This window comes from Primulina eburnea, chromosome 11 (genome assembly GCF_022965805.1).
Source record: "Primulina eburnea isolate SZY01 chromosome 11, ASM2296580v1, whole genome shotgun sequence".
In the NCBI taxonomy this organism is placed as follows: Eukaryota; Viridiplantae; Streptophyta; class Magnoliopsida; order Lamiales; family Gesneriaceae; genus Primulina; species Primulina eburnea.
In genome coordinates, this window is record NC_133111.1 from 6,704,565 (window position 1) to 6,710,067 (window position 5,503).

Below are 5,503 nucleotides of genomic sequence, written 5' to 3' on the forward strand. Positions count from 1 at the left end.
TTCCACAAACGAAACAAAAAACCCATCCAACTTTATCTAAAATATAATATAATAGTAAATGAATTTTTTGAGAATATGGGAAAATGATTATGTTAGAAAAATATGAAAACAAAAGGATTTTTCAGGAAAAATATGAAAACAAAAGGATTAGGACACATTGCCTCAATTTCCCTTGCATCTTCATGGGTCAACAATGGCATTATAACAATTTCATAATTCTCCATAAAAACCACCAACCAAAAGTTAAGAGCAAGAGGGGAAAAAAGTGAGTGCATTAGATGGGACAAGACAAACAATTTAAATGGTTTTAAGTGAATGCACATGAATCCAGTGACCACCACATCACACCAATTGAGGCCTTGTTTTTCAACTTTCAAGACTCTACTTTTGATCTAGAATATAAGGTTAAGAATTTGCACGAAACAGAAAAGCAATAAGACCTTACAAATATGTCTCAAACTCCAAGGAAATCTAAGAAACACGCCTCTATTCAACTACCGGCATCTGCACTCCCATTTAACACGCAGAAGAAAGAGTTTACATCTGACGGTGTTGGCTCGAGGGTTACTGATAAAATGGCTGCAACATCAATCGCAGCAGCTGTTGGGACCAGAGGTACGGTTGCATCCCTAATCATGCAAGAAATTAAGTACTTTACCCAGCTCGAATTACACGGTCCGAGCAGCTCCAACAAGCCATCATCAGGTAAACTTGTGAACTTTGCATCCACGTGTGAGTTTGCGGGACTCAATATAGGATCAGTTGTCAATATATCAACTAAGAAAAAGAAAGGAAACAAATGCAACATTCCGAGGATGTGTTCTACAGTAGAAGTAGCAGAAAGAAACCAGCTGAGTGGGTTTTCACGATTCACTTACCGGAATCTGAAAGCTGATCTTAAAAAGTCTGCAGCTTTAGACCATGTTATCAGATAATTTAGAGAAGCTAAGTTTCTTAAGACGATTTGTAATAGGATTCACCCATGTCCTGTCGGGATTCCCACATTTCACGTCCACTATTTCAACAACGCTTGGTCCTTTCTTGACGGCTTTTTTCCTTATAGGGGTTCCATCTATTGAAATATCACAAGATGTAAGCATTGGGATATGATGTGTACCTCCAGAGTTGAGCTTTGACCTCCTTACATTTTCAGGGCATTTACGATTTTTAGCAATGTTTGGGACATTGCTGCTTGCTTCATCTTTTGATGTTTTAGATTTTGGTTCTCTTGGAGTCGAGTCCCCAGTTGGAACAGAGACAGAAGCGCATGACTCGGACACCTTGGTAGCATGTTTTGCAGAGTCTAATTCTCGGGACATAAGGGCACCAATCGTCCCAGTCGTTCCTATTTTAACAGATCCTCCCCCACCCCTGATAGCTTCTAATGTATGTACCATAATGCTGCAACTACTGCACAAAATCAGTAAAAAAAATTCTATGATCGAAGATGGTGTATCTTTCAGTTGGTTCTACTAGATATTGAATCGATCAATTGAAGATCCTGCATCAAAGCGCATTTTTCAGTTAGTTCTAGTAGATATTGAATCTTTCAATTAAGATCCTACACCAAAGCAGCGGGTCATGCAACAAGTGCTCCTAAACAATATTACATTTCTCTAAATACTATTCGAACAGCACAGGTATCTCTAAACTAAATGCAGTTGCATAACACAGAACAACCTTGAATATAAGTACTCTGATTGTGATTATATGTATGATGGTTCACATACGTTTAGATATTTCCATTGTTTCATTAGAATAACTTCTATATTATTTCTAACGGTAACAAGAACATTTTGTTCAACAAGCATTATCTTAATACCTTAAACGAATCTGCACATCTATCTACTCAAGGGCAGGCACAACGGAAGTCAGAGGGAGCATCCATGAAGGAACATCCCAGTTCAAATATATATTCATATTGAAATTTGACAATTCGTAAAAGAAGGAAAAAAAAAGATGAAAACAACTAAATCCTTTCATTACTGAAACGCAACTAGGTGAATGCAGAATGATTAACATCTGCAAAGCTGTGATATAATAACTTTCGATGTTTATTGCATTGGCACATAATGGTTGGATAATCAACTTTCATAGGCCACCTACTTAAGAAAATAGATGCTTCACTGCTAAAAGGTCTAGGACAGGCCGGACTCATTAAGCCAGTTGCCAAATTGAAAAGCTAACTGTTCAAGCATTGGAGCTCCATTAAGACAAATAAATAAGAGGTCTTGGTTACAGAATATTATGTATTAACCAAAGGCGAAAACCAACCACCTCCAAACTCTCAACCCAACATAATAAACAGTCATTAAATCAAAATATTAGAAGAAAGATTTTTTTTTCATGGAAGAGTGGTCAGCGAGAGATCCAACACCTTTTGTTAGAGCTTCTAGTTCATTTGCAGATATGTATAGTTTAGGTCTATAAACATCAGAAAATGGGACGAGATATTTGCCACAAAATTAAGATCTCCCTTATTTTCTGGAGGCATTGGCTCCTCGAAGTTGCCAAAATTCTTCACGATTCGATTCTTAGCACATTGCTAATCATACAACCGTAGCACAAAAACTGCCCAGAAATCATCAAGAATCCAGGTATCAGCAGAAACTGGGATGGGTGGATATTCAATAAAAACTTCAACTTTCAACTCTGGTTTTTCTAAGAATATAACTAAACAAAGAATTTTAACACAAGGCATCTAAGAACACACATAATTATTCAAAAAACAAATGAATCATGAACAATTTCAAAAATCAAGAAATTGAAAACGATTAAGAATGGAAGTTTACCAACAAATGAGTGCTCGTACGAAATGAGTTTGATTTGTCAAATCTTGGGGAAAAAAACAGCGACGTGGGTCGTATTGTTGTCATCAAGAAATCAATCAACTCTTACCAAAGTGGGTGAGTTTGGAGAACTTTATTATTTCAAATTCAAGAAAGTGGAAGCAAGATCCGACATAGTTTCTAGCGTTTCGGCTCCCCCAACAACCTTTGCTTTGACAACAATGGGCCCCATTTTGGGTTTGTCTCCAAATCTATATGGATGATTGATGAAGTTTCATGTGTCATAATATATATATATATATATATATATATATATATATATATATATATATATGAAAAGTATATTTTATCAGAGTATTTGTCAGACAAGATTTTTGTAAAAACTTTATGCAAATATATTTTAAAAAATTTTTCTCGAAATACAATTTTTAAAGAATAATTGAAAGATATTTTCTGATATTTTTAAAATAAAACAGTGGTTAAACTGGTAATAAATCGCAAATGCAAAAAAATGAGAAAAATAAAATTACAATTAAAAGATTTTGAAAGAATGTTTGTCCAAACACCTTAATTTATTTTTAATTATAAAAATATTTTTATATAACATTTGTCAAAACACATATTTATTCTTAAAACAACTTTTAAAATATCTTATAATTTTTATTAAAAATATTTTTTAAAAAACTTTTTATTTATAAATATTCATACTTTAGCATTTTTAAAATAATATATTTCAAACTCAAAGCCTAACAAACTAGCTCAAAAAACAAGTTGACTTTGAGCTCGCGAAACTGAGCCGAACATCCTGAAACTCGAGCTCGGCTTAATAAGTTTAACGAACGATTTCGAACTAGCTTTCTACCGAGTCGAGCTTTGAGCAACTCGAGAACGGTTGTTTTACAACATACTATTGCAAAGAAGGACCAATTTGCCAATGCCTCGGCCAAGAGTTGAGCACAGGCCTATCGGTATACTCAGGTTCTATCTCGTAAGACTATCGAATTGAGCCGATCGAATGCTTTGTAGATTCGGCAGCTTACCTTCTTTTAGAAATTAGCATCTTCCACCATAAAATTCACATACGCATATTACAATGTTAATAAAAGAAAACAATAGAAATATGACAAATAATTAAATCTCCCGACAATATATATACCTCTTGTTTTTATCAATAATCTGTCATGTCCTTATTCTCACGAGTATTCCAAGTAAATTCTCACAAAAATGGCTCAAATTAGACAAGTGATTGGGTAGCCGACACCGAAACAATATACGAAATCGAAGGGCTAACCACACACTCCGATTCAGCAATACAGAAATGAAAAGCACATTTGTTTAGCCTGTTGCAAATAACAAAACACGATAGATCGAGATGAAGTCTATACAGAGATAATTTAAACCTAGAGTTGTGCATAATTTCATTGAAAGCGTGACAAGTATTAGCATTGTAAAAGTAAAATATTTAGAGTTCTGATGTATATGCATGACCTAACTATGCTTAAAAACATAATAAAAATATGATAAAATACATGTGATGTGTTCACTTGTGAGGTATTTTCACCAATGCTGGCAACATCTCTAACAACATTTTTAGTCGTGAAATTTTTATTTTCTTACTCTAGTTTCTCCAAGTAAATTTTCACATAGGACAATATCATAGAGTACATGGAAAGATATAAGACTTGTCTTGTCACTAAAAGCTTTAGACAGAAAGAAGACATTGATAATAAAGATAATTTTTATGTGGTTTCTTCAAAAGACTCTTTAAGGATTATAATGACTTTGGTAACACATTTCAATCTTAAGCTTCATCAGAATGTATTAATGTGTTTCTAAATGGTGACATTGATGAAACGATTTATATGAGATCTTGTTGCATTGCCCAAGGGTATGAAGCTCATTTGGTTGCAAATGGATAAGAGGGATTCAAAAGTTAATGTTTAAAGATATACGGCTCGTCTTGTCATTAAAGGTTTTACACAGAAAGAAGATATTGATTATAAAATGACTTTATCTCTTGTTTCTTCGAAAGACTCTTTAAGAATTAAAATGGCTTTAGTGACGCATTAAGATCTTGAGCTTCATCAGATGAATATGAAGACTGCGTTTCTAAATGATGATATTGATGAAACGATTTAAATGGTGCAGCTAAAAAAATTTGTGTCCAAAGACACAAATAATAAGGTTTGTAAATTAAAGAAATCTATTTATGAGCTCAATCAGACATCTCAACGATAATATTTCAAATTTATCAAGTAATCATCTCGTTTGTTTTTTAGCTGAATTTTTTCGATTATTGTGTGTACCGTACCACAAGTTCAGTGGGAGTGAGCATATTTTTTTTTGTTTTATATATTGGTGAAATCCTACTTGCTAGCAACGATATAGATTTGTTGTGTGATATAATGTGATTTCTAGCTAATAATTTTAAGATGAAAGATCTTGGTGATGCATCTTTTGTATCGGGTATTCAAATACATCGAGATCGCTCTCAAGTTATTCTTGGATTATCTCAAAAAAGGTATATTTAGAAAGTTCTCGAGCTATAAGAGATACAAGACTGTAAAATAGCGGATATCCATGTGGCTAAGCGAGATAAATTTAGTCTCAAACAATGCTCAAAAATGATTTTCAGTGAAAAAATGCATAAAATTCCTTATGCACATGCAGTGGGGAATCTGATGTATGCTCAAGTTTGTACATGTCAAGATATT

The 5,503-nt window shown here is 33.7% G+C and overlaps 1 long non-coding RNA gene across 1 annotated transcript; it reads right to left on the reverse strand.

The window, feature by feature from the left end:
* Positions 1-281: 281 nt before the first annotated feature.
* Positions 282-3,060, reverse strand: LOC140805671 (uncharacterized). The gene is made up of 2 exons (XR_012112307.1): positions 2,793-3,060; positions 282-1,501 (listed from the first exon to the last, which is right to left on the reverse strand). It is a non-coding gene; the product is annotated as an uncharacterized lncRNA (long non-coding RNA).
* Positions 3,061-5,503: the final 2,443 nt, after the last annotated feature.